This window comes from Festucalex cinctus, chromosome 18, assembly GCF_051991245.1.
Source record: "Festucalex cinctus isolate MCC-2025b chromosome 18, RoL_Fcin_1.0, whole genome shotgun sequence".
NCBI classification, from domain to species: Eukaryota; Metazoa; Chordata; class Actinopteri; order Syngnathiformes; family Syngnathidae; genus Festucalex; species Festucalex cinctus.
The window spans coordinates 3,735,642-3,748,432 of record NC_135428.1 but is presented as its reverse complement, the minus strand read 5'-3'; the positions used below and the strand labels follow the sequence as shown (position 1 = coordinate 3,748,432).

Genomic DNA, 12,791 nt, shown 5'->3' with positions numbered 1-12,791 from the left:
AAGAACAGTTTAGGTTTCTGAAAGGGGCATTGAGTAAGGGAGATACATATTGATATTATCCTCGTGTCATTACAGACATGGAGGAAGAAATGACAGAAGTCACTTATCATCACGTCATGGTCACTATCCATCAGTGTGATCAACGCTTAATCATAAAAATGGAAGACAGAGTCCAAGATGTACAGCCAGACTACAAAAGATGCCCAGAGGCTTAAAAGTCGGCCGAGGCCCAGTGGAATCGTTTTGGCAATAAAAAGGTACAGTTAAAATAAACACAGTTAATGAGCTGAGAATAAATAGGTGTGGGATAGATCCCGAGAAGATTTTGCAAAGAGGGTGGCCATGAATAGAAAGGTCTGCATTTAATTTGCTAATCCATCACTGCAATTGTGCTGGGTAACAAAAGCAGAGAGGAGAGTCGTGGGGCATTCAGAAGCAATGGAGCATGCTGAGGGCCGAGTATGTGGTTCTCCATGGAGAGGGCCAGGCCACAGCCTGTGGCCCTTTGGCCCTAAAAGCCGAGCGAGAAAGGACTCAGATGAGCTCAGGGCAAGCGAGACTAATCTCTTCATGTCCCAAGAATTGTTTAACTATGTTTGACTGATTAACCCAAAAAGCCCTCCATTGCAGTTGCTATCTATTTGTCCAATCAAATCTTCGCAACTCGTCACTCTGCAGCATGAAAAGAGAGGAGCGGGGAAACAAAACCCATCTATTTGGACTAGGATGCTTTTTTAGCATCAAAATGCACACAGCACCGCCGCTCGCATTAAAAGAAAGGTCAGAGCAATGCCGAAGCACTCGCAGCACAAACTGTACCGTCACACTGGCTTTTACCAGCTTCATGGGAAAGGGAAATTTAAGGCACTCTCCCCTGCGTGGAAACGAGGTTGCCAGGAAGATTAACCCAGCTTCCTTTTATAGCCTCTGAGAAGAGGTTAAATCACATATTACATTGCCTGAAATGTCTCAGAGTAATTAGATCAAGAATATTACTCTCTCCTCTTCCTCTCGCAGACTGCAGCTGATCAAAGCCTAATGATGGTGTCAGTGCCTTTGGCAGCACTGGCTGGATAAATCTCCCCATCGGGACAGCAATCTGTCAGAGCCGCGAGCTCTGCTAAACAGCACAGGACATGAGTGGAATGGTGCTTGACACAAAGTCGACTAAACGAACCACATCCTTTACCAATAAGCTTTCCATCAGCAGTGCGGCATTCAAATTCACAGGAATGATTAAAGCCGTCTTTGTTTTGGCTCCGGCCTGCGTGTTTCTATGTACACTGTCGGCCGATATGTATACAAAGAGAAAAAGACGTCGACGAGATCCGAGCGGCACCTGGTCTAGTGATGGGGTGCGGGGGGGCTACTGGATATTAATTACAGAAAGCCGACACTCAAATCCCTGCAATGAGACCTGGGAAGTGAGCTACTCAGCAAGACGAATGCTTGCCTGTCACACAGCAACATGACCTGCCTCAGGACTCCTTACACATGAATACTTACAAGAATGTCTTTCAAATTGGGCCCCCACCCCACTTTCATTCCCATCTCATTCTGCGGATGTAGCACTACTACTTCGGGGGATATTTTCTGACTAATGCAAAATGGTTGTGCAGTGGCGTGATAAAAGTTGACATTTTCCTTTTCTAACTCAATGCTTCCTTTGTAAACAACCGTGTGCTTTTGTGTGTTCGCCGGCTGTGACCACATTACGCATAGTGGTCAATTTTATTATCTGCTCTGAAACTGAAAGGGTGCAAACAAAAGGGGGAAATGGCAGGAGATATGCCAATCATTTATCGGTGAAAGATGTCAGACAAAAGACGCCCTAAGAACCTGACAGCTTTTCTTTCTGTGGCGTGTTCCACGTCAGTCCCTTCTGCCATGAAGAAAAAGGGGCCCCGGAGACTCCTGTGAGAGATCTGACCCAAATCTTAACCCTATACAGGTGGCACATCCTTGACACAGGAAGTTTGCGTGTCTTTCAAAAGGGCCCTGAGTCAGAAAAGCTCTTCAGAGTGAATATAACAAATAAAAAGGCAAAGTATATTTCATCTATTACAAAAAGTCAACCAAGTGAATGCAATAAAATACTCATTGCCACGGTAAGTATAAGAGCATCGGATGTTAAGCCAGGATGGCCCATTTTTCACTCAAAACGGCGTTTATGCATATTTTCATCAAGATCATGAAACTAGGTTGCATTTTAAAGTTTACCAATGTTTTGGAGAAATCATAAAAAAAAAAAAAATCTGTAAATTCTCCTTTGCAATATTACTGAACATGTACAAATCATCACCAAAATTCATGCACATCCCTTCTCTTGTCCACTTTAACCTGTAAAAACAGAACCAACCGGCACAAAAAAGGTTTAAAAAGTGTTTTGAATTAGTAAATAAATAAATAAAAATATTGATTTGGCCATATCGCGATTTACAGAGTGCAATCCTCGAATTGATTTTTGATGGAAAAATATTCAACAAAACATCCCTTAAGTATGGAAGAATGTGTAAACCTGAATATTTTATTTCAATGCTGTTCAAATACGGAACAGATTACAACCGGTTTGTTAAATACAGTGCCTCACAGTTATAAGACTGAAGTTTCAGATAAATACAATTAAATAATACATTTTCATACAAATCTTGCAGTGTACATGTACGAGTTTATCGATTAGTATTTTCTAAATTTGAGTTAAAAAAAATTGCAACAATCGACTTGTAAATTCGTATTGGGACTAATCGGCATCAAATCGAATCATGACCTACGAATCATGTGATACGAATCAAATCGTCAGGTGCTAGGTAATCCCCACCCCTATCCGTGCATATGAATTTTGATGACAATTGGTTATGGTTTTTGGACATTAGGTGACATCTAGATGCGAAAGCAAGCCAGTCTTATCGTCAGTGACCCCGCCCATAAATAATAAAAGTTGCAACTTGTACTGAAAAGCCATCACAAAAAACTTTAAATCACTACTGAGTTTGACCTGATATTATTTTTACATACAGACCTATTACATACGTGACAATGTTCAGCCCATTCAATGTTCCCTTTTAAAGATCAGACAAGTCCCTCAGGTATACATTTTAAACCATCTTAAAGTACATGAAACAAATATGCTTTTTCCCTGCAGCAGAACTATTAGCTTGATGCTAATAGTGGTATCAAGTGTGGTCCTCTCCTTTTAAGACAATAACAGAGTGACAACTGCGCCACTGGACATTCCATGAAACACCATTTGCTGAAGACATAAACAACATGGGCTCGACTGATGCTTATGGCCTCACTAAGTGCTTTTCAATTCACAGCAGTGGTAGTATTTCACAAGGGCATTTTGTGATGCCACAAGTCTCACTCATATGCCGGAGAGACTGTCTAGAAAATGTAGGTGTCAGAAGAGCTGCCTGTCTGGAATAATCATTCAGTATAAAGAATTTTTGAGTGAAAAATGGGCCAGCCATTTAAGTTCCTTTAAATGAAAAACCTTGTGTAGTGGAAGTGTTGAACACAACGTAGGAATTTGGACGCCGATTGGCTCGCTTCACAGCTATCAGAGAGAAACGAGGTCTGCATTTGCTTCAACCAGCCCACTGAATGACATGGCGGAGATTAGCCTGTGAAGGTCACAATCTTAGCCGATCCTTTCAGCTGCCTTTCACAACACAACCCCGGGCCCTTTCCAACAACAGGAAGAATGTCATCTGGTTACTTTTCAGGGCACGGCGATACCATTCACTAGGGCCAACAATGGGTGCAAACAGGACCAGAGGGTGAGGAGGTTATAAAGAGCCCCATTCTAAGTGCCGCCTGCTCTCCAGCGCGCCGCACGCACACAGAAAAAATGAAAACACACCCACACAACTCGGGCCTGGGGAAGGGTCACGGAAAAGGGCCAACTGACTCCTCACCTCTGCAGCTCTGTCAAAGGAGCCTACACAGCTTCCTGGCACAGCTACAGTATAGCCTCCTCCACCAGTCAGACCTTTTGAGACTCCCCATGATTACATACCATACTTGCACGGGTTATTTTGTCATAGCAAACAGGAGGATGAAAAGCATCAAGAGGAAATAGAGCAAAACTATTTGGCTGTAGTGCTGTGCAATATATGGACACAATTGTATAGCCTCCAAACAACCTGATACCGTGTTTTTGGTTACAATTATTAATTATTTTTTTCCTCAATTTAGACACAAAACACAATAAAATCTATTCAAAAAATTTATCAAAACAAAATAAAACAAAACATCCAGTGGCCAAATAAATACCATTCAAAATATTTGGAAAATGATTCAGATGCAAAAAATAAAGTACTTCAAGTAACATTCAAATATGCCTACAATTTAACCAGTAAATGTGAACGAAACTGTTTCTGAGGTTGAGTTTTAGGAACACATTTTCCAGGCTAACTGTCCCTGTATTTATTTATTTATTGTCCTGGTAATAACACGTTGTTCTAAATCTCCTATATTCTGTAATTCTATTCCGGAGCACTAGATGGTGGTACACAACTTGCTCTGAGTTGGTGTAAATTTGAGGGAAGAAGAAGTCGCCCACACAGAACAAAACTATGTAATCAAAAAATTCTCTGTAATCCTTTTTTTTTAAACGCGACAGAAAGTTGGATACTGTAGAATAGTGCTCACTGCGATAAAATGTAAATAAAGTAAGTAAAAAAATACAAGAATGATTCTTGAGAATATCACACTGACCAAATCTGATTGTTCAGAACAGGAAGTCCAGACAGTGGTGGTTGACATGCTGTGTGAAGCTGACAATTCTTCACGGTAACTGATCATGCAGTGAAGGTAATTGCTATGCTAAAGTGTAGTCGTGCATGGATATTAGATTATTATTATTAATCTTGTTATTATTAGATATAGATTTCCAGCTTTCTCAAACTGCATTTATGCTGACCAAGAACATTTCACTGTTTTTTCCATCTGCTTTTTGTTCCAGGGCATGTAATAACAGTTGGGGAAAAAAAAATCAAAAACCAATATATTCTAGAGTTCTTATCAGATGAAATTATCTTTCCCCATAGTCAAATTAGTCAATGAAGGAAATTTAGCCACTAATTACCAGTCTCAGAAATGTAGCTACAAATATAAATCGTTTCAATACCTCAGGCTTATTGCTATCACATGTGAATGTGAGAAAATGGGAAAAAAAAATATCAAAATATTAATCAAAAGTCACGCAACTCAAGCTTTCCATTAGACAAATAAAGCTCAATCTTGTGACGAACCCTGACATCATTTGTTATTCTCCTTGTGAGGCCTGTCCCGAAAAAGGATTTCAAACAGAGGAGAAATGCAGTCTCTAATGAAGCGTTTGAAATATTAAAAATAAAGCCCAATTAGCCGACAGCCTTTTACACCCCCCCTTTCTAATCCTCTGGAAGCTTTATCTAACGTTAGTGCCAAGTATGACACATTGAACTCACTGCGAGTGTGAGCGTGTACATAAAGCTTCACCAGCAGCGGCTTTACTGGTGCATTGTTTGTGACCCCTCAGACTGGGTCACCCTCAGAGCACTCTGCAGCTCCAGCTAATGATGCCCTGATTTGTACGCTTGGCAAGAACATTGGGGGAACTACAGCAACAGACGCGATAATGACATTTATTAGCATTGCCTAGGATGTAATATGTGGCTTGCCTTGCCGTCTCTTATTAGAGCGAGAGCGTATTTTGGGGGGGTTGGAGAGGCTCAGTGATCTGATTGAGACGGCCTTATCTTATGCCATAAACAGAACGCCGCATCTGGCTTGCTCCTCTGCTGCTGATGGAGGCGGATAAACAGCTCTGTTGTCTCCAGTGACTCCGTCGAGGCTGATCACACCGAGATGCCCTCGTGCCTCCCGCTGCTGCTATGGCGCTCGTTTCGGCCGTGAATGTCACAGTGAGGCATGCATTCTTCCACGATTGCCCTCCAGATGAAGACACAACAATTGCTAAAAGACCTCTTTGGTCTTGGGTGTTTGGTGGCAGCTTCAGGTTTGAACCAAGAACTTTTTGTTTTTGGTCAGCCTGGCCAACATGCAAATCCTCACAGAACAAAATAAATTAAAAAAAAACACTAACATGCATGCAGTGCCTGAAGTCATTTGGCTAAATACCTCGTACAAAGCAAATGCCATCTGACCCCTGCAGGTCATTTCCTGGGCCACCTTGTCCACAACACCCCATTCGCTCCCACTTTTTTTTTTTTTTTTTTTTACTCCCTGATCTATTTTTGACCCTCACGCCGTTGTCTCCAAAAACCACCAAACATCTGCTCCGTGCCTGATACTTCACTCTACTGCAGAGAGCACATGCAGTAAAAAAAAAAAAAAAAAAAAAAAGGGGAATATGGGGACAACCTGCACTTCAAAAAGTACCAAGGTGCAGAAAATAAAAATCTCCTATATATGCACATAAAATTCACAGGGAATACCTGCTGGAGATTTAACATCCACCGGGCCCTGCAGGGAAATTAGGTTTGGGGAAAGAGCCTGGTTGCACATTTCCAATTCAAATACCACTTTTAAATCGGGCTTGTTCCAGAAAACATGTGCTAGTTAGCCGGGCTGTTTCAGTCAACAATAACAGGGTGCGGGGAAAATGACGAAGGACTAATCATTGGTATTTAATGAGCGCAGCAGAGTGCCTGCAAGTTCTCGCCACTCTTATTCGCAGCTGCGCAGTGATGTCTGAGACGTAAAGTAGGGCTTTGATATTATCCTCTTATTGCTGCAGTCTTAATGTTGCGCAGCAGATTGTTCTGCTGACAAGCGCAGGACCTTCTGCAACATAAAGCATGTGGGCCTCAATGGGAGCCACTCAAGAACAATTGCTTTTACTTTGCGAGACCAATCGGAGGTCGCTCCTAGTTTAATCCGGTCAATTTGGCATTTGGAAAGTTGTGTGTGGATGTGGGTTCACATTGTACTCCCCTCACTGCGAGGAGTCCGCTCAAGTGAGCTGAAGTGAGTGCACCTATGCCCAATATTTACCTCTGCCAAAGGTGCTGTTCATGAGCATGTTTTTGTTTGTTTGTTTGTTTGTTTGTTATCCCTTCTTGTAAACTGTTTTTCATATAGAAACCTAGTTTTATTTGTAATAGTTTTTCTTAAAAGGATATTCCTATTAAATCTGGGCCGGATTTCCTGTATATAAGATACAGTAGGACGTCATGGTGCTCATTGCTTCCACTTTATGGAACTGCAAGACTAGAGCGAGTTATGTCACAATTTATGAATGGAATGCACAAGCTTGGGCTAAATGTGTCAGCTTGCACTAATGTTGGAGCATTCGCAAAAGCTGGGCAACATTTCTGAGGATCCGCACGGTAACGAGACTGACTCTGACAATACTACAATGACGACAGGGAACCTGGCGTGTTTGATGGAGAACTTGCCCAGCTGTTCGTTTTAGATACAGAAGATGAGGACTTTGAGGAATTTGTGGATTGATCAAAAGTAACGCGAGTACATTGTTAAATACTTCCAAGTGCAACCAAATTCACTGTTTACATTGTTAAATACTTCAATAGAGTACAACCAAACTCATTTTTGCTCCAACGCCTTTTTGAAAACATGTGCTAGCAAGTGAAAGCATGCTACCATGTTTTGAGCTAGCGTATGTTTAACCGTGCCTGTGCCCAATAATGACTTATGTGTGTCTTAAATACAGAAATAGCACTAAGCGTAACTGAGAGTGCGCCTTTTAATACGGTGCGCCTTGTTGCCATGAAAATACGGTACTCACGTTTTTAAAAAAAAATATATAGTGTTATTTTACAACGTGACTATTGCAGTGGTTAAATGGTTTAAGAATGTTACATTTGCATTAATTTCACTTTCTAAGATTTCCTATAAAAAGCACAAAAAAAAAATTTGCCTTTTTTTTTTTTTTTTTTAAATAAAAGTATGCTAACCCCGCCTACTGCCCGAAACCGGCTGGGATAGGCTCCAGCTCCCCCACGACCCTTATGAGGAAAAGTGGTTAAGAAAATGGACGGCTGGATATAAGTATGCTATTCATTTGCCCAAACGTGCGTGTTTTAATGAAACATATCACAAATCACATTCAAAACTGCTAAGTTCGTGTTGCTATGCTTATCTTAATAACTACGAGAGGGTAAAGGTTCATCATAGATAATTTTGTTTGGATCCAAGGTAATATAAATTTCAAGTACTGATATGATTGTGCATGACAGACGTTTTAAACCTTGGCATGCTGTTCATATTTCTTTTTATTTCTACTAAGCCTTGTATGCACACACACACACGCACACCGAAGGCCAAAAATGCCAAGATGCTGCACTTTAAAAAGCAAATAGGCCTCTTCTGCCTCCACTGTAAATCAATACATTCCAACACATTTGTCAGCGGCTGGCAGCAAAGCCGAAAAGCAAACTTGCTTTTCTGCCCTCAAGCAAAGACTCTCGGTTTTGTGGTGACAGGTCAAAGAGTCAGCACATGACTCACGAACGAGTGGCATTTCCCTTTGGTGGAGAGCACTCATTTTCTAGCGTGCTGACCAGCGTGACATGAACAAATGAACCAGGTGATCCTGACATTTCAGTCTTGTCTGCGAGCTTCGCAGCTGATAAGCAAAATGCACAAATCACTTTCAGACTGAAGCCCAAATTGGAAAACAGTCACTGCCGCATGCGGGAAACTGACCAAAACTTGAGGGTGAACTCATACAAAACATCATCATCCATAACCAAACAACGTGTCACGCAAAGTACACAAACGCCCAAGCGTTAAGTCTGTTTATTTACAGCATTTTCTTTGGATGTTTGGTGAAGACTATTCAACCAGGAGTTAGGTTAAGTAAGTAGACATATTCCTAATGAAGTGACAATGACGTCCAAACAGCAGAGATGACTGCTAACATTAAGTGCTAGCTATGGCTGCTAGCTAGTATGTAGCCACTGACGGATTAGCTTCCATTATAGCTTTAGCATGTCACTGATATACGACATTTCGAAGTAACAAATGGCACACGTAGCACTAGAAGACATTCGTTTACACTCACTTTCTAGTTTTCATTTAATGGTTTTATATTTGGTGCCTAGAATTTTGGTTCATACAAATATTTACAGTACAATAGTTATATCTGAAGTTTAGCAGGTGCCGTGTTTTTCTGGATTTTCTGTGTTGACTAGCTTTAATATCTTAATTGTTTTGTGTTAAATGTCTTGTTTCTAATATTGCCTGATTTTGTCTTGCCGACAGGCCGACTCTACCACGACATCCCACAGACAAATTTATTTTGAAATTCAATTGGAGGTTTCTGAAACCCTTCATGTTCGACATGCACTGGGCAAGCAAATACCGAAAATCTGTGAGTAATTAATCACCTTAAACCAATATCAGCACCAAGACACCAAAAGATGGCGCTAAAGTGATACTGGAGTTGCTTTGACCTGATGACAAAACAGCGATTAGGTGAGTTTTCCAGCAAATAACAGAGGATATGTTTCAAAAACCCATCTGGGAATAAGCAAATTTGCCAATACTGACCTGCAAATACACGTGTTGTTAGCATCACAATATCTCTGAGTATCTATGATAAAGGCTTTATTCTGGTAGAGGTGACATGCGAGCACTTTACAGATGGGAGAGGCCTTACAGTCATTTGTTTCTAAGACCTAATTAATCTTCATTGCGCTGGGAAACATAGCACCCCGTTGCAAAAAGGCTTCCTTCTACTCGATAATTGCACAGAGTCTGGGGGGCCTGAGTTTCCCCGACGACACACACTGAAATTTAATTATCTGCTCTTTGGAAAATGTAAGTGAAGAAAGCTATGTTGCAAAAGTGTACTTTTGGAAAAGCAATTTCACGCTCAATCTCTTGCCACATCCCAGCTTGTCATCAAGTCAAACAATTGACCTCTGTCATTCTATATTAAGGCATTATTTTAGCTCAATGCATCTCACAATATGGAAAGCAGTCCTCTAAATTCTCCGGCCATAGTCCAGTCTTGGGAATAATTCCTCCCCATGACATTACAATAAAACGTGACTCGGAGCAGCCCCAAAAAAACAACAGCAGCGGCATTAACATTCCGCCGTGCAAAGATCAGACTCTGAGGGGGCAGAAACATCGATAGGATCCCATTAGTTAAGTGCGCCCTTAGGATACCCGAAATTTGATCAGAGACAGACCACTTCTGTCCAGACACGAACCATTAGACGGTGTGGTGAAAAAAAGGCTGCACCTCACAAACTATCTCTGCTTCTTCTTCGTCACTCTTCTTCCTCCGAAGTCGATGTGCGGCCCGGTGACGTCAACCTTTTGTTATCACCTTTAACACTTGCCTTTGCAGGTGGATAACAAGCCATCCCACTCACCATCAACATAAACGCAGCCAACGTCAAAACAGCTCCATAGGAGATAACTTAATTGTGGTTAAGTAAAGCCTTGACAGGAATAGCGTAAGCAACTTAAACCACACAAGACGCCGGGGGCATAACTGAATGAATATGAAGATAATTTCTCACGGAAATGGTCGTAAATCCACAACTGTTGTCACAAGAACTAGCTAAGCATCTGAATAGTACCAATAAAGAACCGGTTCCATTCAATGCTCCTTTGCTTCGAGCGTGAATGCACTGCGAGTTAAAATAACCGTGAAACCGGCCACTCGGTGTGTAGAGACAGAGGAGCTACAAAGCCGCAGGTTGCTAGTAATAAGAGTGCACTGCCAGCTGAGTGGCCAGCTCCAGACTAGCTAACCTCCTAGCACGTCTCAAACATACACAGTCCCATTGTTGCCCTCTCCTCCTCCTCGCCTTTTCCCAAAATACGTGCGAGCAAATGTGGCGGAGGTGTCACCGAGAAGGGAGCACGAATAGCGCGCAACAAAGACACGACTACTTACTTTCCGTCAACCTCTGCGAAAGGCATCTTTTAGTTGGTCGCCATGGTTCAAAACGGACAGATTTACTCCCGTCTCTCTGCGCTGCCGAATCACTGCTGCTGCTGCTGCTGCTGCCGCCGCCGCCGCTGCTGCTTGCTGTCTGCGGCAGGCAACTTCCGGCGCATGCGCGCTACGACGCGACGTCTACCCAGTTGTTTAAAGGTACACTCGGTTTATGAGTGCACACATGGGGTCTTTTTACGATGGTCTCGACATACGTTTTATTCATGGTGGCGCTAGACTGGCACTAGGTGGGCTTGCCCCGCCTGTGTAGGCCTAGTTAAGCCTCTTCAGAATTGTACTTGATTTTTATTTTTTTATTTTTTTTTAAATTTTTATTTTATTTTTTATTTTATTTTTTATTTTATTTTTTATTTTATTTTTTATTTTATTTTTTATTTTATTTTTTATTTTATTTTTTATTCTAAAATATATTTATAAATCATTTTTTATCAGCCCTCCTTTAGCACCATCGCATTTTCTAGTAAAACTGAAAATCTGAAAAACTTACTCAGCTCTGTCTCATTGTGTCAATTAGTGTGTGTGTGTGTTTAGTCTCTTGTTTCCCCTCTGTCTGTGTCGATTCATTGTTGTTTTCCTTCCGTCATGCTGCCCGTTTTTGCCCTGACGTTCCCTCACGTTTTACCTTGCTTCTTTTTTGGATGACCCCAAGCCAGATCCTTGTTTAGCTCCTTGTTTTGTTTAATTAAATCAATTTATAGATTGCACCTCTTCCTCCTCGCCCTGTTTCCCTGCACCAAGGTCCTCTACCCCCCACATCATAACAGAAACTTGAAGGAACATCATGACAAACTCAAACAAAACCCACTCAAAACTAGAACCCTGACAAAAGCAAAAAAATTAAAAAAAAAAAAAAAAAAAAAAAAAAAAAATTACCAAAAAGTGACGCTGCGAATGACTGGCGATGGATGGACCTTAGGGAAACTTTTCCGACATTCCTGAAATAAACCATTGAAAATACTCACTCCCATCACCCAGCTTGCACTACACGTATTATAATGCTCGATTCAGCCTGCAAGCCTCCCTCTCCACATCAGGGAGCGAAAGAAGGGAAAATGCGGCATGAAAGCCCAATCACACGCAGCGCTTAAAGTTCAGCAGGTGGGGAAGCAGCAGTAGCAGCAGGCTCCATCAAGAAATAATACAAAGTTAATGATGCAGAATGCTGCCCACTCGCTCCGTCGCGAAGACGACATCAATACGGGATGTTAAACGAACGCTGTTCCCAATTATGTTTTTTTATATTCATCCGCGACATGAGCGATGATTTCAAAGGGAGGCGTTATTGATTCCCTCGGCAGACAAGTTCCATCGATTGGAAGTCTTTACTTGATGTCCCCTACTGTGAAAGAGATTGTACAATCAGAGAGTGAGTGTGACCTATATGGTTAGTTTGGGGGTTAAAGTGCCTCTTTAAAAAAAAAAAAAAAAGCAGCCGGAACAAGGACAGAGCAGTGATTGCTGGGTCCAGGGACCTTGGGGGTCTGTCGCAAAAGTCGATCGTGATATTGAGAAACGTCTGATTGATAAGCAGTCAAAAGTCACGTATCGGTACATTAATCTGTTAAGAACGTGTGACAAGGGAGGAAGGGTCTCCTTGCAGCCAGCCAGCTGTGCGCCATCACGCCTCTCGATGCAATCAGGGCGTGATGGATGCTCTGGTGCACTGACACATTGTTTTTTTTTTTTCCCCACCTCTGTTCCCCATTGACATGCCTCCATGGCTCATGTGCTTATTATTCCGTGAACTTTGTTATTCTTCACGAGCAACCATGTCTTGTTAGTGGAGAGTCAAGGGTTATTATAGTTTTGGAATTTTCATTATAGTTCGTTTTTATTTCATTTT

The 12,791-nt window shown here is 41.7% G+C and overlaps 1 protein-coding gene across 1 annotated transcript in view; it reads right to left on the bottom strand.

Annotated features, from left to right (window-relative positions):
• The window catches only part of fam222ba (family with sequence similarity 222 member Ba), a 30,339-nt gene extending 19,298 nt beyond the window's left edge, over positions 1-11,041 (bottom strand). The window contains exon 1 of the mRNA XM_077505181.1: positions 10,886-11,041. The gene's annotated coding sequence lies outside the window, so the exon portion shown is untranslated. The remainder of the gene's footprint in view (positions 1-10,885) is intronic.
• Positions 11,042-12,791: the final 1,750 nt, after the last annotated feature.